At 38.1% G+C, this 23,741-nt stretch overlaps 2 protein-coding genes across 12 annotated transcripts in view; one reads left to right on the top strand and one right to left on the bottom strand.

Moving 5' to 3' along the window:
* The window catches only part of smpd3 (sphingomyelin phosphodiesterase 3), a 62,877-nt gene that overhangs the window by 142 nt on the left and 38,994 nt on the right, over window positions 1-23,741 (top strand). The window contains exon 1 of one of the 3 annotated variants that reach the window (XM_055191783.2): window positions 984-1,143. The exons of 1 other annotated variant lie outside the window; for it this stretch is intronic. The gene's annotated coding sequence lies outside the window, so the exon portion shown is untranslated. Of the gene's footprint in view, window positions 1-983; window positions 1,144-1,474; window positions 1,619-23,741 lie in introns of those variants that run through there. One more of the 3 variants, XM_055191786.2, reaches the window with a different exon arrangement.
* Window positions 1-23,741, bottom strand: part of LOC129433245 (uncharacterized) — a 71,459-nt gene that overhangs the window by 11,533 nt on the left and 36,185 nt on the right. For 7 of the 9 annotated variants that reach the window (XM_055191789.2, XM_055191792.2, XM_055191796.2 and 4 more), the window contains exon 1: window positions 86-192. The exons of the other annotated variants lie outside the window; for them this stretch is intronic. The gene's annotated coding sequence lies outside the window, so the exon portion shown is untranslated. Of the gene's footprint in view, window positions 1-85; window positions 193-23,741 lie in introns of those variants that run through there. 9 annotated transcript variants of the gene reach the window in all.

Raw genomic sequence — 23,741 nt, 5'->3', positions numbered from 1 at the left:
TCTCAATTTATCTTTCTTTTTGTATGTATGTTTTTTTTTTTTGTTATAGGTCTAATACTTTGAACCTTAATATTCGGCTAAATACCTCAAAAGGGTGCTTGAAAACCGTTGACAGACACCTTCGTTAACTTGCCAGTGTTTGTAAAACTGACGTGTACACGGCGAGTGTAACCATGGTAACGATAGAACCGCAGTGCCTTGTGGGATTTGAAGTCCCCATAGCGAACATGCGATGATTGCGTATATGGTTAAATATTATTTTATCAACCTGCGATTACCCATAATAGCCACTTTATTTTTATACCTTTTTATCATGGAGGATGATAATAGTGTGTTATAGTGTAGACTTTTTGAGAGAAATACAACTGAGAGGAGCCCTATTTTTATTATTTCTGTTATATTCCAATGTCCTGTCAGCATCGTTTACCACGGAATAAGCCACGTCAACATTTTCATAAAAAGAAGGGTAACAGGTACGACACTATTGTGTGCTTTTTGTTACTGCTTTGAAATTATGTCTATTTTGAAAAGTGTTATACAAATTAATGCGCATTTAGGGAAAACCAATGGGGGTCGCTAATAGTACTCCAGTGGTCTGCAGAGCAGGCTTGTACTAAACTTACATTTAAATCCATAACATTTCTAACCATAACTCTAATGACCTATTGGCATACGATACACAACAATATAAATTCCAATGGTTTTCATTACAAATACCAAAAATGTAGTTCTTAATAAATAATTGTATGTGTTCGTTTTTATGGTTGTCTATAAAGTCTATAAAGGTTGAATTATGCCTATGTGTGCGTTAACGAACCATGTAAAAAAATATTGTAAAGCAACTAGTTTTTAGCATCAACTAGTTAGGGTAGGCTGCCACACACACTATTGACGCCTCTAGCATTCATAAGCTTTAAATGTTGTAGCGTAGCTGGTTGGGTGGGGTCTGGTTATCTGAAAGGCGTGGCGTTGCTCGTGTTCGCGGGAGTGACGTCAGTGGAGCTGTTCAAAGCGCGCTGGTGCTGGAAAGAAACTCGGCGTCGTCAGCAGCGAGCGGCGAGGCGGACCACGAACTCGGGCATCTCTCAAGGAAATAGCGAGAAACGAGTCATTCACCTGTTAGAACAGCCGGTCTTCTGAATTGTGAGTATTAAAAATATCCAATACGATCGGTTAAAACGGAAAAGTTGGGCTGAATGGAAAGCTTGGGGAGGAAGGGTCCGCCCGAGTGTATCCACGTTTCTTTGTGAGACTTGCATGATATCACATTGGCTGTAATGGGGTTTTGCTGTATGTAACTGCTTATTTAACCTAATGTTTCGCAGAAATGCAACGCCTCTACCGATGCACTCGTGGCACAATGGAAAGATTTGAATTATATTTGCATGCGTTAGATCAGATTTTCAAGCCAGGTGTGCTTCTGTTCATTTGAGCGCGTTTGTGTGTGTGTATGTGCGCGCGCGTGAGGGAGCGAGAAAAAGGAGATTGCTCGCTCTCCCTTACAACAACACTTGCGTGGTTGATCACTTTTACAAGAGAACCCGGCTTTCCTTTTATATCCTCTGCAGTTTCCACCACAATCATCGATTGGAGGCAATTGTATGCATTAATAAGCCAGGTATGCTGTGCGGCATCTATTTTGACGTAAATATCTATGTTTTCCATTTATTAGTGAAATGCATGCATGGTCCTGATTTAAAATTTCATGAATTCGGGTGTAGTGTAATAATTTGATTTAGCATGTAGTTTAAGCCATTTTGAGTTTATTCCTCAGTACCTTTCTGTACCCTAACGCTCACAATATAACCAAGTTATAGTAACTAGTCCCAAAAGCAACACTAGTTGTGGTTAACTTAGTCTGTCCCTGTGATATGTCTACCGCTGCTAAACGTACAGTAATAACATAAAACCACATGCTAACGTTACAATTAAAAGTATAATTTTTGCTTTTTAATAATAAATAGTCTACGTGACTGAAAGGGGCGGTGTCAAACGCGTCAGCGACGGAAACGTGATACCAAAAACGCGGTGTCCCACTTTCCAAACTGTGTTTACAAATTGAATTAGATGTTAACCACATCCGCCAAATGGTGTTGCTGTGTTACCTAAGAAGCAACCTGGCCCAATTTCTTCTTCAAAGTTTCATTATTATGTATATATGGCTCTGGCATAGCCAATAAACCTTCCATGTTGCTTTTAGATTTATAGAGAACCAAATTTCCTTAAGCTTTCAGAGAGCCGCTTGAGATACAGTACAGTAGGCAGTAGTCCAAGTCACGACAGTGGGCGAGTAAAGTGTGGTCATGGTATTGAAATTAGTGCAGTGATAATCCAACACAGCGGGTCGTTTTCTCACAGAATTTGCTGAAGTTATTAAGGCGAATTATTTAAATGTAAGACAATGGCAAAGAAGTCTCCAGTCAGCATGCAATGAGAAATGTTCAGCAACCCCTAAGTAATTATACTGAAGCCATTAGAGGAACAGCTTCTAATATGCCTCTTAAGAGCTGAAAAGCATGATGCATTTAATCCGTCTTCGATAGAGGCCACACCATAAATCTCTATTCTTTTTAAAAGAATGAGACTGCAGTATGTGAATCTTTACAGGGTCCATTAAATCAGAATGGGGTCTTGGTCTTCTGTCTAGAGAAGAAACTTTTAGGCCATCTATATATCTACTTGCTTGATGACCAATATCTTCCTTAATTTGTGTTCAGCAGAACAAATACATTTATACAGGTTTGTAACAACTTGAGGTTGTGTAAATGATGACATATTTTTAATGTTGGGGTGAACTATCCTTTTTAATTGAGTGTCATGTAAAATAACAGAAAAAATTATTTTTGTATTACGGAAAATTTATGTAATTTATTGTGCTCATTATTTTATGTTTTTTTTCCTGGCACCCTAGCTGCCAGAATTGTACTTTTTTACAGTGTTAAAATTGCAAGAAAAAACTGTATTTTTGGATTACGGAAAATTTGTGCAATTTATTGTGTCTGTTATTTTACGTTATTTTACGGTAAAAGTGGAATATGGTGTAGCAGTCCTTTATGCACTGAATATAGCATGTTTCATATAACCCTACCTCAAGGCATTTCGTGGTATAGTCACGAAATATTTGATTTATTTATTTGTGTTCATTGACATGATTTTCCGTTTTTTTTTTTTCCCGTGCCGTCATTGAGCATGAATGTCTTTTTCATGTCACTCAGCACACATTTTTATAAATAGTTTTTCGTGTCCCTAGTACGACTTTCTTTTTTGTTTTTTTTGTTTTAAATAATTGTTGCTTAGGGTTGGAGTTAGATTTGGGGTTTGGGTTAGAATGTAATTTTATGGATTGGTTTCTACATGTTTTTCTTCTGATTGTTAAATGGTTTTCGCTTGGGGTTTGGGTTATTATGTCTGAAATGTAAGAGAAAGTCTAACCCTAAGTGATAAAAATTTTTTTTTTTTAAATGACATGAAAAATCATGCTGTGGACATGAAAAAATATTTATAGAAATCTGTACTGAGTGACACAAACAAGACATTCGTGCTCAGTGACATGAACACGAATAAATAGATCAAAATATTTCGTGACTATACCACAACTTGCCTTGAGATTGGGTTGGTTTCATCATATTATCTTCTTCAATCTTAGGAAATACTTTAAAATCAGTCAACAGCAACCCCATGCAGCAGCAGAGTAGGTTACGATAGTGACGTGGCAGTCTATTTTTAGATCTCTGGTTTTGGTACAGGTCAACAGACGTTGCACTATAGGTGTTTAAGGCCAGATATAGGGCAAGTACAGCACAAGGTATCTGATTGTGTGTGAGTGTGCTTGTTTATCTATGAAAGCATGTGTTTTGGGCACAGCGTGTTCACGTTCATTCAAACGCTGTGCTGAATTTCAAGGATGCTGTGGAGTATTGAATGACACGCCGGGCACAGTGAATCTATTCTGCTCTGTGTTTTATCCCACTGCAAGGGGCTGAAGCAATGTTTGCGCATGGAAATGTAGTGGATGGATATATTTACAAATAAATAAAGGTAGATTGAGGCGCATGATTTTAAAGTTGTCTAAGGGTTTGCATAACAGCAATGCACCAAAGTGGAAAAGTTTATCCTGAAAAGTTTTTCGCCTACCGACATCGTTCTCAAAACAATCCTCATGGAAAATGCTGTAATGTGCATTCCAGTAGAGTAGTTGGCGATGTCACATTTATAATATGCATACACATAATGTCACCAAATTTGCATTTTGACTATAACGGCATCACTTTTGAAAACTGCATTTTCATGTCCCCAAAATACCATTGCCATGTAAATGAATGGCCACAACTAATAAAAGGTTTTCAGTTTTTAGTTTAAACTGTGTTGTGTAAACGGCCCCTAAATAACCTTTACATTACCTCATTTGAGTGAAACTTCTGGTTCTGTTGCATTATAGAAAACCAAATATCCCACAATGCTAGTATTGTTCCCACACATGGGCACACACAAAAGTAAAACCTGATATCTTACACTGCACTGAACATGAACTGAATGGGGCCCTACAAGGAAAACAACTTAAATTTAATACGACTATTTTCTAGTTATTTGAGAATTTCTGGGTTTTTTTTTACCCATGGATTAATAAAATATGCACAAACCCAATTGTTTGGTTAAAGGGACACTCCACCTTTTTTATTTTTTAAAAAATTGTCATTTTCCAGCTCCTCTAGAGTTAAACATTTGATTTTTACCATTTTGGAATCCATTCAGCCGATCTTCGGATCTGGCGGGACCATTTTTAGCATAGCTTAGCATAATTCATTGAATCTGATTAGACCAGGGGTCACCAAGTTTTAAATGGGAAAATTTAAAAATCTTTTTAGCGCAATGCTAATGGCCTAATCAGATTCAATGGATTATGCTAAGCTATGCTAAAAGTGGTACCGCCAGACCCGGAGATCAGCTGAATGGATTCCAAAACTGTAAAAATCAAATGTTTAACTCTTGGGGAGCTGGAAAATTAGACTATTTTCAAAAAAAGTGGAATGTCCCTTTAAATGAATGTATATAAATGTTCATATTTCAAACCCAACACAGGCTAATTTAAACAGCATTTGGGTTTGCCTATACTTTCTCCACCATGGGTTTACACTACCCAGCATTTTTGAAGTGTAAATAAAGGGACCTTAAAATTAGAGATCGACCGATATATCTGTTTTCCGATATTTTCCCCGATATTTGAGCATTTTCCGATGATCGGATATCGGGTTTTTAATATCGGATTGACCGATAAACAAGAGAATTGAGAATTGCGCGCTGGACGCATCTGAGGAGAAGAGCTCACAGCAGCAGCAGCGTGCACAGCAAATATGACGGCGGAGTGACGCGACTTCATTAAAAGGACTTTACGTATACTTACTTTGCATCTGAGGCATTTATAACACATCTTATTTGTGCATTAATGTATGTTATGTTAAATAAGTTGATATATTAAAAGCAATGTATGCAGTTTGTCCAAGAATAGAGACGAACTCACAAAATCACGTGCTGTTCACTTACCGGGGTTGAAGGCTGAAGCTTTTAACAAGATTTACCCTAAGTTATATTAAAATTTACCAGATAAACATTATTTTGCTAAAATATCTATATAAATGTCTGTGGATATTAATTAATTATTTATTACCTCCGCAAGGGGTCACAGTTTGATACAGTTAATGCGTGAGTAAATGCATAGATAACAGCGCTGTCAACAGCCATTTCATAAGCTATAACAACAAAATATTCATTATTCTGACATCAAATAACATTACCAGTTAAGAAATTCAGTGATATATAAGCCGTTTTGTATGTTACTTTCCTGAATGTAGTATTTCAGTCAGTGATATTATTTGTAAAACCTCTTTGCCAACTACTTGTTGGACTGCTGAAGGCTACATGTTGCTGGTCAAAACAACCATATTATTCCAAAAAAGGCACTTAATCCACCTGTTTTACTCTATAAACTATGTATAACAAGCAGCCAACTCCGCTATACTTTTCTCTCTCTCCCGCTGCCAACCGCAGCGCGAATTTTGGATCAGTCCATTTCTGACGAAATGATAGGGGTGTTTGGAATGGTCCATGTATTGGGAATATAGTTTCTACATTATTCATTAAATTAATATTATTCTTCACTCTTTCAGACCCCTCTATTTATTACTTTGTATGCAAAGAGGGAGTGATTGTGATAATGATTATTATTATTATAAGGGTTTGTTCAGTTCAGTAGTGTTGTAGTAATTATTATGTCAAAAAAAGAAGTATAACAGTAAATAAAAATCGGTTTAGCATATCGGTTATCGGGCACATAAGCATCCAAATATTTGTTATTGGCATCGGTTTAAAAAATGAGTATCGGTCGATCTCTACTTAAAATAAGCCAAACATATCTAAATAAAAATACAAAATCTTTCTAGGTTAAGGTTTTTAAGCATAAGAGTCAGAAAATATCATTAGGTCAGTATAAAAGCCAATGAAAAGTCACCACCATGTCATAAACACGATGTGTGTGATTGTGTGTTTGTCTGTCCTGGCTGATGTTGGCACTGCGCTTTGAACAGACTGTGTGAACATGTAGAGATTAGATGTCCTCTGCTGGTACACAGAGAAATATGAATACAACGAGAGAGAAGGATTTGCTTTTTGTTCAGTTAATCTGCCAGAGCAGTGCGATATGCTTGTGTGTAGTATGTGTGTCATTGTAGGTCATTTATAAAACACTGGGTCTTTGCTCAGATTTGGTTTTAACACTACCTAGCCAAGCATCCATTAATGGATTAAATGTGCATTTTGAGAAGTGATAAGTTATTTCAATATAAAGTCAGTTTATTTGTATGGTAACGATGAGGATCATAACAAATTGTACGAACCATTCACATAATATAGCTTACTGTGTTTGAGGTGCAGTCGTTCCAACTAAACTAAAATTGCTGTGCAACATCTCAGCAAAATGTTCTAGATGGTTACTAGAGCGGGGGTCTTCTGGGTGGTTGCTTACTGGCCCAAGTCAAATAATTGATTTAACCATCCAGACTTCATGTGTCCAACAATATCTCCTGCATACACAGAGTAGTTTAAGACCCATGGTTTGTGTTCTCGAACTGTACCTCCAACGCTATTTAAGGACTGTGGTTCTGGGAGAACCTCCAGTTTAGCAGAAAGATGCGGTTGTGGGCGTGCGCTCAAGGCCATAGTCGTTGTTAGATTACAGAGGGCGCTTTGCTTCTGAACCACCCTAATGCACCCTGCTCTTTCAGTCAGGGGCCACACGGACGGGGTCTGTCATTACCTGCAGGACACGAACTGACCTCAAACAGATTAAAAAATCTTTTCTGCTGTAGAGATGTGCACGAGTGCAGGTTTGGTATGGAACGTGCGTTGTGCATGTGGGTGTCTGGAAATGTGAAGTGGCCCGGACTTGAAAATGTATTATTTCAGATAAGACGACATTAAATCTTTTCTCAAAACTCACTTTACTTAGCAGTGCGTCAGACTGTGACTACGACTACAAAAATGTGTTTTTATGTACATTAATTAAAGGAACTATCCTACTGTTATTAATAATTAAAGTAGCAGTTGTACCCATCAGAGACATATGGATGTTAATGTGGGTCTCTGTGGTGCCGGACAGCAGGTGATGGTGTTGTAAGTGCTGGTGTGCTGTCAATGATTTTGTTCTGATCAGCGGGCGAACGTGGACCGTCTCGTTCAGCTGGGATGCCCTCTCTCGCTTTCTGCCACACGATCACATGGCCTACCGTTCAACCCTGTTTACTTTGCGTGACTGGTGCAGTTCGAGTTTTGGGTGGTTTCCATGGCAACTCTTGTCTTGTATGACCTTGTATCCCCCCATTCTGTACAGAGCCAAATTGCAATGTCTTTCTGTTTATCTGTGATGTGATGAGAGCTGTATCTCAGACCACATCAGTACTGACTGTCTCAAACTCTCTTTACTTTGTAACTTTAGTTTAGCACGTTTAAAGGTCAGTGGCAAAAACGTTTGGCAAGATGAGAAATTCATTGTTTTAAAACTTGTTTTAAAAGCATGCATCAGGTTTATTTCAATGCACAGTGCATTTGTGTTAATTTTATGCAGTAAAAATTTACATTTGCATCATTTTTATGAAAGTTAAAGGAGCAGTATGTAAGAAACTGATATCAATTAATCATAAAATGTCCCTGATATGTCACTAGACATTAAGAAATAATTTTCATTTCAAATACTTATATCACTGACAACAGTGGTTTGGCCAGGATATTTCATTTAAAAAAATGGAGTTGCAGCCCTCAACTGATGTTTATGTTGTCATTTTGTGTATTGGCCACCATTTGTATGATTGCAGTACCAGTTTTAGCCACTAGTTTTGTTATTGCAATACCAGTTTTGGCCACAATCCTACATACTGTTCCTTTAAGGCTGAATGGACCTGAAAATGTCAAATGGTGTAACCGCTTGCAAAGTTGCGGCAAAGAATGAGAGATATTAAATATTTATCCACCTTGAAGGCATGTAAGCGTAATCATCAAAAAATTTAATTAATTAAACTGAAAAGTAACTCACATTACTAGTAATATTAATGTGTACATTTATAAAGTAATGCATGACTTTACTCGTTACTTCAGAAAAGTAATATTATTACGTAATGCGCGTTACTTGTAATGCGTTACCCCCAATACTGCTAGTTACACCAAATGACACAGACCGGTTACACCACATTGACATTTTTGCAATTATAAAAATAAAACTTAAAGTTTAAGAGTTCAAAAACAGAATGTATGCAAGAAATCTGCAAATTTATTTTACGGACACAAAATAATTAACGTCACATCATTGACCCTTAAATTGCTGTCTGTCAGGGATGGTGGAAGATGAACCCAAGTGCAGACAGCTCTCAACTCAAAAGACTTTTATTAATGAACAGAAACTCCCTTGAGGGGGTAAACAAGGCAAGAATGAAATAATAACAGGCATGACAAAACTAGACAGACTCCTGACAACATACAAACACAATGATCCGGCAAAGACAAGAGACACAATGGCATATAAATAGGGAAACTAATTAGGGGACAATGACAAACAGGTGAGGAAACTAATCATACATAATTAGGAAACAGGAGGGTAAGGTTAAGACTAAAGACAGGAGAGCACGTGCCACACATAACACATAGGTCACGTGACTCTCCACACAAACACATATACGGGGTGTCAGGATCCTGGCACCAAACAAGACTAAATACACTTAATAACATTTGGGATCCTGACACTGTCGGTTTTTATATAATATTATAAAATGTACCACCATCTGGATTTATCATATGATTTAAAAGACAAAAGATTTAAAAAACTACTTTGTAGAGATGAATAATCAGTATCGGACGACAAAAGCTATTTTTCACACTATTGGCCGATAGTACAATATTAGCCTGGTGCAACCAGACGCTCGTACATTCATTTCATTTGTACAGAGAGTCTGGCCACGCTCCATTGCAAAGCGTTACTTCCGTTAAGGAGGGTCCTCTGTTGAAGTTTAAAACTATTGGATCTGCTCAGAGTCACTCTGAATCTGCCATAACCAATCGCTAACGTTTGGTGACGTATGTCACTCAGTCTGGCGCACGACCTCAACGTCTGCGTTCTTAGCCACTCCCCGCTGTTCGCTGATTGGACCTGCAGATTTTTGCCGGAGAAAACGAAACTCTACACAGCAGTCCCAGACGTTATTCTGAAGCGAAATGAAAATTAAGCGGAAGAACGTAGGAGGGCGGAGCCAGGCTAGGCTGATATATCCAGACAACAAGAAAATGCAATGAATTTGCTCTCTGTATAGAAGCTCTCTGAATACAAATTGAGAATAAACATCACTCGTTTAATGTTCAATATTAAAGGTCATTATATATATATAACATTCAGAATTTAGTTAATGCAAGGTAATATACCCACCAAACTATCGGCATTGGCAGATATCGGTCTGAATAATCGTCTATCGGTATTGGTGGAAAAATTTTATATTAGTGTATCTACTACTTTATATAGATTATTTATATTAGTCACCAAAATTACTATGGGCTGTATTACAATGGCAATGTTTGCGATGTTGTGGCACAAGTAGGCTACTGAAGCAATAAAGACTGGTAAGCAAATGAATCATTTGCATGACAGCACAAAAACATTTGGATCAAATGTTTCACTGTGGCTTTTTTGTGGTTTGCCTTTCCTTCCTGTGAATGTTTCGCTGATACTGTGTTTACTGAACACTTACGTAATGTCTTCGACCCAACAGATCTACTATCAAAGCATTTGTATCGCAATAATAAAGTATCAGTAGTTGTTGCAGTCAAGTCAATGCAAAACATAAATCTGGATTTGTGATGTGTTTGTGTATGTTGCATGTGTGTCGCATGTACAGTATTGTTCTTGTGTTCATTCCCTATTGTGTGAGTCAGAAGGCAGGATTTATTGATTTTCGAGTCTTTCAGTCTAAAAGCAATTTGTATTTGTGCGGGTCACTTAAAGTCACACATTCAGAAAGAGCGCTAGAGAGAAAGAGAGAGATGAAACAGGTGAAGGAAGACAACTAGATTAAAAGCAACTGAGAAAATGGTGAGTGTGTGGCACCGTATTGATCTGTCACGATCTAGATTTGAGTGTATATAGAGCAAACACCCTGTAGACATGGGGGGGCCCATATGGGCCAATGACCCAGAGCATGATGGGTAATACTCAATCGTCATCATAATCCTCTGCTGTCATTCCACAAGCCAAATGATCTGTGCATAGCAGCCTTTATTCATTCATAAACAAACATGCTTAATCACAGTTATTTCCATTTATGATTTGAGATGACATTGTGGGAACACACATACTGATACAAAGTACTGTATAGAGACTAAGTCGCTTTGGATAAAAGTGTCTGCCAAATGCATAAATGTAAGATGTAATGTTAACAATTTTTGCAGTTTTGTATATGCACGATGAGTATTGGGATTAAGCTAGTGAGGTTTCAGTTTTGTTTTAAGTGTGGACCCCCTCTTGTTTGCATGCATTGAAATAAAATCTATGGTTAGGTGCATTAAGCAACATTTCCACAGCAACACCCTTTGGCACCAGACACTGACCTTGTTTCCTGTTGACATTTACAGAGCCATGGTTAAAATGGTTAAATGCATGTGAGTCATGTGACAGAGCTTTATAAAATCATGCAAATAAAGTGCCTTTAGTAAAAAAAGAGCTATATAGGCTAGGGGCGGGTTGATAACACTTTTTCCATACCGATCTAATTTCGATTTTTACCTGAATTCTGAGTATCAGCCGATACCAATCCCGATCCTAGTCTTTTTAAATAAATACATATATATATACAGTGGCAAGAAAAAGTATATGAACCCCTAGGAATGAACTGGTTTTTTACAGTGATTTGCCATAAAATGTTATCTGATCCTCATCTAGGTCACAACAATAAACAAACACGATGTGCATAAGCTCACAAGACATAAATAATTCCAGTTTTTTGTGTCTTTTTTGGAAACACCCATTAAACATTAACAGTGGTGGAGGAAAATGTAAGTGAGCCCATGGACTAATTACTTTATTGAAAGCTTTTTTTGTCAGAAGCTGGCAAACTGGAGTCCAATTAATAAAATGAGTTTAAATGTGTTGTTTAGTGCAACTTTGATTGATATTAAGACACTCACACATTTTAAGATTGCTGTCCTTAAGAAGCATCAGCTCTTCTGAACCATGCTCTTATAAAGATATCTGATCAAGGGATGTTGCACTCCATAAGGCTGAAAAGGGATACAAAACAATCTCAAAATGTTTAGACCTCCATCAGTCTACACTTAGTCTACACAAATTGTCTATAAATGGAGACAGTTAAATACTGTAGCTACCCTTCCTAGAAGTGGGCGCACAGTCAAGATGACTCCTAAGACACTATGCAGAATACTCAATGAAGTAAAGAAGTAACAGCTAAAGGCTTGAAGACATCATTGGAACGGGCACACAGCTCTGTTCCTGAGTCTACCATACGCAAGTCTTTGGACAGGAACGGTGTCTATGACAGTACACCACGGAGGAAGCCGCTGCTCTCCCGAAAAACATTGCTGTGAGCCTGAAGTTTGCCAAAGAGCACCTTGACAAACCCCAGTGATACTGGGAAAATATTTTATGGATTGATGAAACTTTTTGGGAAAATGGGCACAGCTTACCAACATCAAAACATCATCCCAACAGTGAAGTATGGTGGAGGGAACATCATGATTTGGGCTTGCTTTGCTGCCTCTTGGCCTGGACCACTTGCCATCATCGAGGGTAAAATTAATTATTAAGTTAAGGATAATGTCAGGGTGGCTGTCCACCAGTTGAAGCTCAGTAGAAGTTAGTTGATGCAACAGGACAATGACCTTAAGCATTGTAGTAAATCCACTACAGACTGGCTTAAGAAAAACAAAATGCGCCATTTGGAGTGGCCTAGTCAAAGCCCAGACCTTAACCTGTGAAATGACATATATATATATATATATATATATATATATATATACACACGCACACATATACGACTTCAGTGCTGAGTGTTACTATAGCGCTTATGCGCATCCTGAGCACAGGATAAGGGGCCGTTCACATAACACATATTTTGCGTGCTCAAGTTCGTTATTTCATATGTAGGCAAGCGGTATGAACGCTTATAATGGAAGCGACACAGTCGCGACATGGTAGTTTTTTTTAGGGGCGTCCGCATCGCATCGAGTTAAAGAGACACTCCATTTTTTTGAAAATAGGCTCATTTTCCAGCTCCCATAGAGTTAAACATTTGATTTTTAGCATTTTGGAATCCATTCAGCTGATCTCCGGGTCTGGCGGTACCACTTTTAGCATAGCTTAGCATAATCCATTGAATCTGATTAGACCATTAGCATCACACAAAAAAATGACCAAAGAGTTTCAATATTTTTCCTATTTAAAACTTGACTCTTCTGTAGTTACAGTCTTGTTCAAAATAATAGCAGTACAATGTGACTAACCAGAATAATCAAGGTTTTTAGTATATTTTTTATTGCTACGTGGCAAACAAGTTACCAGTAGGTTCAGTAGATTCTCAGAAAACAAACAAGACCCAGCATTCATGATATGCACGCTCTTAAGGCTGTGCAATTGGGCAATTAGTTGAAAGGGGTGTGTTCAAAAAAATAGCAGTGTCTACTGTACAAACTCAAAACTATTTTGTACAAACATTTTTTTTTCTGGGATTTAGCAATCCTGTGAATCACTAAACTAATATTTAGTTTTATGACCACAGTTTTTTTAAACTGCTTGACATCTGTGTGGCATGGAGTCAACCAACTTGTGGCACCTCTCAGCTGTTATTCCACTCTATGATTCTTTAACAACATTCCACAATTCATTCACATTTCTTGGTTTTGCTTCAGAAACAGCATTTTTGATATCACCCCACAAGTTCTCAATTGGATTAAGGTCTGGAGATTGGGCTGGCCACTCCATAACATTAATTTGGTTGGTTTGGAACCAAGACTTTGCCCGTTTACTAGTGTGTTTTGGGTCATTGTCTTGTTGAAACAACCATTTCAAGGGCATGTCCTCTTCAGCATAGGGCAACATGACCTCTTCAAGTATTTTAACATATGCAAACTGATCCATGATCCCTGGTATGCGATAAATAGGCCCAACACCATAGTAGGAGAAACATGCCCATATCATGATGCTTGCACCTCCATGCTTCACTGTCTTCACTGTGTACTGTGGCTTGAATTCAGAGTTTAGGGGTTGTCTCACAAACTGCCTGTGGCCCTTGGACCCAAAAAGAACAATTTTACTCTCATCAGTCCACAAAATGTTCCTCCATTTCTCTTTAGGCCAGTTGATGTGTTCTTTGGCAAATTGTAACCTCTTCTGCACATGCCTTTTTTTAACAGAGGGACTTTGCGGGGGATTCTTGAAAATAAATTAGCTTCACACAGACCTCTTCTAACTGTCACAGTACTTACAGGTAACTCCAGACTGTCTTTGATCATCCTGGAGGTGATCATTGGCTGAGCCTTTGCCATTCTGGTTATTCTTCTATCCATTTTGATGGTTGTCTTCCGTTTTCTTCCACGTCTCTCTGGTTTTGCTCTCCATTTTAAGGCATTGGAGATCATTTTAGCTGAACAGCCTATCATTTTTTGCACCTCTTTATAGGTTTTCCCCTCTCCAATCAACTTTTTAATCAAAGTACGCTGTTCTTCTGAACAATGTCTTGAACAACCCATTTTCCTCAGCTTTCAAATCCATGTTCAACAAGTGTTGGGTTCATCCTTAAATAGGGCCACCTGATTCACACCTGTTTCTTCACAAAATTGATGACCTCAGTGATTGAATGCCACACTGCTATTTTTTTGAACACACCCCTTTTAACTAATTCAACTAATTGCCCAATTGCACAGCCTTAAGAGCGTGCATATCATGAATGCTGGGTCTCATTTGTTTTCTGAGAATCTACTGAACCTACTGGTAACTTGTTTGCCACGTAGCAATAAAAAAATATACTAAAAACCTTGATTATTCTGGTTAGTCACATTGTACTGCTATTATTTTGAACAATACTGTACATTGTGTACTTTTAGGCGCGACATGTGAATGGCCCCTAATGTGCTTAAAGCATCTTCCCACAGATTTTGTATATGCTAGGCACGTAGTGTATTGCTTTCATCCGGCGGCTTTTTAGAGACTTTTTAATCAGATGTTTAAAATTTGGTTATTGCTTGTGTGTGTATTAGGGTTGTGACAATTAATCGGGCCAATGCGCGTTTTCTCAATGAATGAATTTGAATGAATTACGGTAAAATGCCGCCACATCCAAAAGCCAGAGGGCGCTCTCGTGCAGAAACTCCATTTGTGCCACAGAAGAAATATCATTACAAAACGCTATTCCAGGAATTATTTAGAGGCATATTTATATTGCTGTTCTTCTTATTGTTTCAGGTATTTTAATTATAATAAAGAATATTTTGAATGATTGTGTTTGACGAGTGTTGCTTTTTTAAATGCACATTATAAACGACTCAAACTAATAGTGATTTTAGATCAATAAGGACTTCCTACTGATCACGGAGCTTTAGTACATGCACAAGCTGTGCATGAAACACAGAATCGGAGCCTTGCGATTCAGAATCGATTTCAGACAGGTATTTTTAATGGGAACGCGATGCATCGATGCACATCCCTAGTGTGTATGATGCCTTTAATTCACCCCTACTTCAGTGCATTGACTCCGCAAGCACCACACCATTCAGTTTTTGTGACCTGAAATATCTTTTAGTCTGACTTTTCTATAGCATGACAGTAACAACCATGAGTAATGCACAGTATCAGATTTAGTCCGATACCCCATCCAGCAAAAAAGGTCTGGATCGGCCCACCCCTAATATAGGCTACAAAGTATAGTATATACAGTAAACAGCTGTATAGTGTATTCATTTTTGCATTTGGAAGACACTTTTATCCAAAGCTGGTTACAGTGCATTACAAGATACACATTTCATCAGTATATGTGTTTCTTGGGATGGAACCCACAAGCTTTTTGCGTGCTGATGCAATGCTGTACCAACTTGAGCTATAGAAACACTAGAAACAGGATTTTTCTCTACCTTAAGTAGCAAGAAATGCACAGTGAAAACATCTAGCATGGCCACTTTTAATAACACATTGCCTCTCATCGGCCATCCCACACACTTCAGCACACAAACAATCTTCTGTATGTCTTGCCCCTGAATGCCACTCAATCTTGCAAACGCCCGCACAGTGAAAGCACTCGTCACCTTGTGTAACCAGGTGTCAGGGAGTCTGGCTAAGTAATAGTCGCTCTACGGTGAATGTGAATGAAAGCGGTGCTGTTCTTTGTAATGGTGATAATTGTGATGATTAGTGTGGGAATAACATGAAATCATTTTAAAGTCTTCATAAAACAGAAGCTAAATCCGATTTTACTTCAGTATTGCTATGTATTTCTAACTCAAACTGATAAACTTGAATGAAACGGAACTTGCAGCAGATGAAAGGTTTGACATCATCAGAGAAAGAAGGGGGGAAGTATATCCCCATTATTAGAGGGGAAAGTATAATTTCAGATTTTGGTGGCTTCTCAATATGCTTTCTCGTTTCCTCGCTCCTGGAAACCGATTGTGCTCCACAATCTTGCAGGACATCGAAATTCTTTAATTGCACCGTGGTGAGGCGAGAAACGATGTGTGAGAAGGCTTCTTGAGGAGTCATGAGCATGTTTTATCAACCAAACTTGATGCATGTATAAATCTCCTCCCCCTTCACATTGTCACATCTTTAAATATATACAAATGCATGTTAGTATTAAAGGGGGCATGTCGCAATCATTTTTTAAGATGTCAAATAAATCTCTGGTGTCCCCAGAGCAATAAGTGAAGTTTTAGCTCAAAAACCATATAGATAATTTATTATAGCATGTTAAAATTGCCACTTTGTAGGTGTGTGCAGTGCCGTTTTGGGTGTGTATTTTTCTTGTTTAATATTTGTATTTAATGTAACTTTATATAAAGAGTGAGGATATTATTTCACTTAAAGGTGCAATGTGGGATTTTTAGAAGGACAGAAATGCAATATAATATACATAACTATATTATCAGTGGTGTGTAAAGACCTTACATAATAAACTGTATTGTTTTGTAGAAATTTTTGTCAGTACGTTGTCTGATGATGACGTTAGTCCTGTTGCAGCTACCGTAGATTCTCTTTGCATTTTGAAATTGAGGTTGGATGCAATTCGCATTCTCACCAGTGTTGGCGGTAACACATTACAAGTAACGTGCATTACGTAATAATATTACTTTTCTGAAGTAATGAGTAAAGTAACGCATTAGTTTTTAAATGTACACATTAATATTTGAGTTACTTTTTTGAGTAACTCTTTCGCCGCCATTGACGAGATATCTCGTCAATCAAGATATAACGTTACCTTGCCAATGACGAGTATTTACGGCTTTCCGCAATACCACTATTATCCGCTTCTGCAACTTTTTAAACCCGGACGTATTGCCCTATGGCAAGCGGCTGCATGTCCGTGTCTGTTTTAAAGATCGCTCTGAATAGGATCTCTATAAAAAGTCAGTCACAAAAATGGAATTATCTCAGCTTTTTGCTCAAAATGTGGTGTTTTTGCAGAAACCTACCCATATTCAAAAGCTGATTACAAAAGAACTGCTGAAGGTAGGATGAAAGCAGAGGGTCTGTTCTTTCATTTGATATATTGTATGTTTATATATTTAAAGAAGAACAGTTTCTGGAAGGCATTAAACTTTTGTGAAAATCATGAAAAACGCTGCCGCTGGCTGGCAACTTTAAAAAAAAACTTTGTCGGCGAAAGAGTTAAAAAGTAATGCAAGTTACTTTTTTAGTTTAATTAATTCGATTAAAAAATAATGTTTTAAACTAAACGTAGTCACATTATGCACTCTATGCTTACACGCCTGTGCGGGAACAGTTTGAGTCAGAAACTGAGATGGCAGGCCAGAGCGACATTTTTGTGATGAAATATGCGATTTCTGACTGCAGAACTTTTCAGTCATAAAAAACACCTGCAAGGCCTGAAAGAGATCAAGCCTTAGCCAAGAAAAAGTAACGCAAAAGTAACTAAAAAAAAATAACGTAAGGATTACTTTCCATGAAAAGTAACTAAGTAACGCAATTAGTTACTTTTTTGGATGTAACTCAATATTGTAATGCATTACTCTTAAAGGGACAATAAGTAGGATTTACCCCCATCTAGTGGTGAAATTGTATTTTGCATTCAAACGAGTAGTGCTCTCTAGCACCTCGCCTTTCCAAATGCGTGTTGCAACTACGGTACCCGTTATGTAAACACTGATCTCCTTGTCCGTTTCAGCTAGTTCATGTGTTTTGAATGAAAACGAGTTGTGGAAACATGTTGGTAGGCTAGTGCTTTTTGTCCCTCTCTGCTATTATAGTTTATCAATACGGCGGAACGACATGGAAGCGTCCTTGGACTTACCCGTTCAATGTAAGTAAAGAGAAGAAATTCTAAACTTACAAAGAAAAGTCCGATCACTGGCAGAGGTCACCAACAAGGACATATTTATGAATAAAGACATTGATTTTGATTAATAAAACACTTAAAACCCTACCTACTGTCCCTTTAAAAGTAACTTTCCCCAACACTGATCTCACTAATACTGTAGATGCCACTAAAAAACCCACACTGGTCCTTTAATTCGACACCTCCATCCTCGCATCCTTTCCTCGCATCTAAGCTAAGACGTGAGGATGCGAGGAAAGAAAACGAAGACGCACAAATAAGTATTAAGAAGCACAACCCTTTGGTTTAAAAATTACAAAGACAATTGTTTGTGAATTAACTTGCACTAATTGATTGCATGATTTGTTTGATGACAAACTAGTAATGTGTGCTAACAAAGTAAACATGGGCAGTTTCGATTTCATGTGGACTTTAAACTCAGATAAAGTGCTAGTGAGACAAGTTATTCTGCAGTTGTCCTGAATACATTTGCTGTGTTTGCTATTTGAATATTATCTGTAACATTATCTGGTTTATACATCTTACTGGGCTGACTTCTGCAGATTAATATTTATAAACAAACCCAAGCTATAGGGCCCAGAATATCAAAATGTAGTGAGTTTATTTGATTTAGGGCAGAATGCAACCACGAAAAGAAAGAACCAAGAAAAGGAAGAAAAAAAAGAAGTTAATGCACCTTAGCAGCCGCATTGCAATACTTTGTCAACCCCGTGCAACATGAGCAAACGTAAAGGTGGGGTGCATGATTTTTGAAAAACACACGGGAGTCGGGCCGAGTACCAGAACATACTTGTAGCCAATCAGCAGTAGGGGGCGTGTCTACTAACCAACATTGTTTTATGGGCTGCGTATGTGTGGGGCGGGTCTATCACAAGAAGGTCCAGATTCTATTGGGGTAGGTGCGTGTTTGTTTAGGTGATTTCAAATGTCAACATTGGCTTTTCCAGATCATGCACCCCACCTTTAATCCCATAGCTAATCAGATATGTCATTAAAACAGCCCTTAGTAAAGTTGGAGAATTGGTATTGATAAATAAGGGATTATGGAGGATCTGGCAGTTATAATCCCAAAACATCAATTAGCACCTGAAACATAATTTATGTACTATATGGTGCAGAGAATATGATGGTTAATATCATGAGCATTTAGTCTATATTTACTATTTGCTCACACTGGATCCCAGCCTCCCACACTGGAGGCTTGCAGGAATTTAGTCATCTTATTTTAATTTGTGTCTAGGGCTAAATGAGCAGTCTAGAGAGCTGTACACGGTTTCATTATCACCTTGTATGAAAAAGCGTTGTCATCATGGGCTTTGAAGACACTTGCCTTGTTATTGCCCCTTTTTAATTCAATGCATTTTATTCAAGTACACTATAAAGGCTAGAACACTTTCATTTTAGAAACTTCTGTAATAGCACTGCCGATACGTTTATTTTATGTAATATAAGCATTACATTAGTATTACAGTATATTTGTGTGTTTAGATGGTACCCTTAAAGTAGTCTGGCATGCTGAACTGATGTTCTTTAACGTGAATCACAGCAACAAATGTTTGCTTATGAGATAAACAAAACCTACTAAATAATGCATAGTTTTACCCGTACGTAAATCTTAAAAATAAAAGTAATGAAAAGGGTTTCTTTTAAATAAACATAAACAACACAGTTTGACATGTGACAGAGTATTTCTGTGCCAAAGTTTTTTTCGAATACCGGTCCAGCTGATGTATCAGGGGTAAGCCATGCGTATCATGAGTCATGAGTTGCATGCGATAGTAGCGTTTCTTTTCATGACAGTCGAGGTGCAAAATATTGTCTTTCGAAGCCATTTCCTGTATCCGTAAGAATCATAGACAGTAAAAGATAAGAAATCTGTAAATCGTAGCAAGCTTGCCAATGCTTGTCGGTAGCCTACTGGTACTTGGTAGGTACTCAAGATGGCGGCAGTAAGGTGAAAAAAGGGCGGATGACGTAAAAGGTCACATGACTGATAATCATCTATAGGTACTCCAGATTAACATCAGATATGCAGCGTGTGTTATGGTAGCTTTAACGATGATCATTTTTATTTTAACAGAATGAGATAATGTATATTTGGTGAGCAAAATGGCATTTCTTATCTTTGTGTGTGCATGTATGTGTATTGTAAGGGGGCATTGACCAGACTGACAGAGAACAGCTATACTGCTCATGAGTGAGCACAGTGAAGTCACCATGGCAACAAACTCCCTTGAGTGTGCTTAGTGCAATGTCACTCTCTCACTTTACCACACACACACACACACACACACACACACACACACACACACACACACACACACACACACACAGACATGTTAGTCAGGAATATGCATTACCCAACTTCTACAGGAAATTAAAAGACATGATTGGAAAGAAAAAAAAGGTGCGAGAGATTAAACAGATAACAATGTTGTACTATGTTAGGTCTATTTTGTCACAGTATGTATTTACGATTAAGGAACCATGTTACTGGCCTTTTTTAAGCCTTTTCTTTGTATCAGATGTCATATCAAAGGTTTGTTAACCAAAGGAGGATAACTGTAATGTAGGGTTCACACCAGACGCGGTAGAGGCGGCAAGTGCGAGTGATTTACATGTTAAGTCAATGCAAAGATGGGATTAAGCATCCTGCGGCACGGTAGGCACGGAATGCGCGGCACCGACGGAAACGTGCAAGTTAAAAAAACCTGAACTTCGGCGGATTCAATCAGGACCATAGATTGTAAAAAAAAGATGGATGACGCGACGTCGCCTCCTTCCATTGTATTGAATTGAAGCTAAAAATGTCCAACCATGGTCGCCGCCATGTTACGTAAAAACGTCAGTTTGGAACCAAGGCATGGGCAGAAGGAATCATCCGTGGAACAGGAGGCGGAGCCGCAGTATCAAACTTCCGCCCAAACGCCCGCGCGCCCAATTTAACCACGCCAATCATGACGACACGCCCCGTTTCTATGGCATTAAATTACTATCTAAAATGAAACTTATTACAAAAATGAACACTTGAACATATATGAGCGTGATATCAACTACCTTAAAGGACCAAAACCATCTTTCAGAAATTTTTATTGGAAGTGTAAATAATTTTTTTATTTAGAGCAGAGTCTCATTCGTTTGAATGGAGAGGGCGGGGTTTATGACTTGTACTGCAGCCAGCCACCAGGGGGCGATCAAAGAGCCAGAGGCTTCACTTTTCAAGACATATGAGGTGCACCCGAACAGGACTTCGCTGTAGTAGTGACGTGATTACAGGAAGTGAGCGGAGTCGCAGAAGCCCCTCCCATGACGCGAATTTCTGCGTGAATGTCTCGAATGACTAGAATTTCACATGCGAATGAAGCGATTAAACTCAAATGTTCAAGCACCCAACTACGCGCGAATAGTGCGTTTTTGCCGCCTCTACCACGGCTGGTGTGAATGCACCTTTAAATTTACTATAGAGATAACTACTGTACGTGCACGCAACACCCGCAGATGATAATGCTATGTAACTTGTAATTTATCTGTTTGGGTCATTTATTTTTTTATTTTTCCAAAATTCATGTGCCCTCATAAATTCATGTGCCCTCATTTCAGATTTTATTCAAAATCCTTGGGCAATCCTTCTCTGATGACGTCATCTTGACAGCTTGGGTGGAGCATCCGGTAACCCATTTTTAAATAAAACGCCTATTTTTCTACATCCAATTATTTTGCAGTGGAAAACAAAAACCACACCCGCTATTTTCCTTCAGTGATATTAAGTCTCACTCGGAAATACGTCACAATACGGAAGTCGATTCATGGGGACTTTAACTGTAGTTGTAAACTATAAAATATACCTAGCATGAATACTGTAGCCTGTCAGATTTGTAACCGTTACCCATTTTGGCTTTTACATTTTGGAATTCATCAATTTTGTGTATATGTATTGAATAAAATAAATTTTTGATAACTATTAAAGGAATATTCCATTTTCTTAAAAGAAAAATCCAGATAATTTACTCACCTCCATGTCATTCAAAATGTTGATGTCTTTCTTTGTTCAGTCGAGAAGAAATTATGTTTTTTGAGGAAACCATTGCAGGATTTTTCTCATTTTAATGGATTTTAATGGACACCAACACTTAACACTTAACCCAACACATAACAGTTTTTTTCAACGGAGTTTCAAATGACTATAAACGATCCCAAACTAGGCATTAGGGTCTTATCTAGCGAAACGACTGTCATTTTTGACAAGAAAAATAAAAAATGTGCTCTTTTAAACCACAACTTTTCATCTAGGTCCGGTCTAGCGCGACCTAACGTAAATGCGTAGTGACGTAGGGAGGTCACGTGTTACATATATAAAACGCACATTTGCGGACCATTGTAAACAACAAACTGACACAAAGACATTAATTAGTATCAGTTGACATACAACAACAACGTCGGAACGGTCCTCTTTCTCAACACTTGTAAACACTGGGGCGGAGTTTCGCGTTCGTCCTCTGTGACCTCTTGACGTCATGACGTATTGCGTGGGGTCACGCTGGCGCATCACGACCGGATCTAGACGAGAAGTTGTGCTTTAAAAGTGTATATCTGCCACCTTTACCGTCAAAAATGACAATCGTTTTGCTGGATAAGACCCTTATGCCTCGTTTGGGATCGTTTATAGTCCTTTGAAACTCAGTTGAAAAAAACTGTTAAGTGTTGAGTTAAGTATTAATTGTTGGTGTCTATTAAAGTCCATTAAAATGAGAAAAATCCTGCAATGTTTTCCTTAAAAAACATAATTTCTTCTCGACTGAACAAAGAAAGACCAATCAATGTTTTGGATGACATGGTGGTGAGTAAAATATCTGGATTTTTCTTTTAAGAAAATGGACTATTCCTTTAATATTAATAGAATATAAAACACCTTCTGGTTAATAATCTACATTTTCTAAAGGTGCTTTGTTAAAAAATGGTCTTTTCTAAATTAAAAAATTTGAGGTTCAGACCCATTTTTGTTCCCTTATCAGTGAAAGGGCCCTTAAAACAATTCCTCTTCCTCCCTTTTATGCTATCTGTCTCTGTTACCAAAGGCCAATGCATTCACCAATAAGAAAGATGCACAGTTTGGCTGATGGTCCTCATCGATCTTGAAAGTTAACGGATACACAAACAGCCCCTTATGTACACTTATCTGATTTATAGCACTTAAACTACACAAACAAACAGATAAACAGAGACCCGTTTAAAATATGTACAAATATGAATCCAGAATAAAGTCTCATAAACTTATCATGAGATTAAGAGCATCAAAATCTTTGATGGGGTTTTAAGCTAAGCCTTTTTATAAACCCAAAGACTACACAATTTGAACACAATTTATGTGCATGGTAGCTAATAAACAGTTAAAGAGGTTAATGTGAACTCTCTCTCTCTTTCTTTCTCTCTCTCTCTCTCTCTCTCTCTCTCTCTCTCTCTCTCTCTCTCTCTCTCTCTCTCTCTCTCTCTCTCTCTCTCTCCTCATGGGAGAGCTTGTGATCAGTATTGATTGGAAAGTGAATGATTTGAGTTTAAACAGATCTATAGTTGAGGTTTACCAAACAAAGGGTTAGCTCAGTGGTTTTCAAACTGGGGGCCGGGGCCCCCAGGGGGGCC

Source organism: Misgurnus anguillicaudatus, chromosome 6 (assembly GCF_027580225.2).
Source record: "Misgurnus anguillicaudatus chromosome 6, ASM2758022v2, whole genome shotgun sequence".
Lineage (NCBI taxonomy): Eukaryota > Metazoa > Chordata > Actinopteri > Cypriniformes > Cobitidae > Misgurnus > Misgurnus anguillicaudatus.
This window is presented reverse-complemented; position numbering and strand designations above follow the sequence as displayed.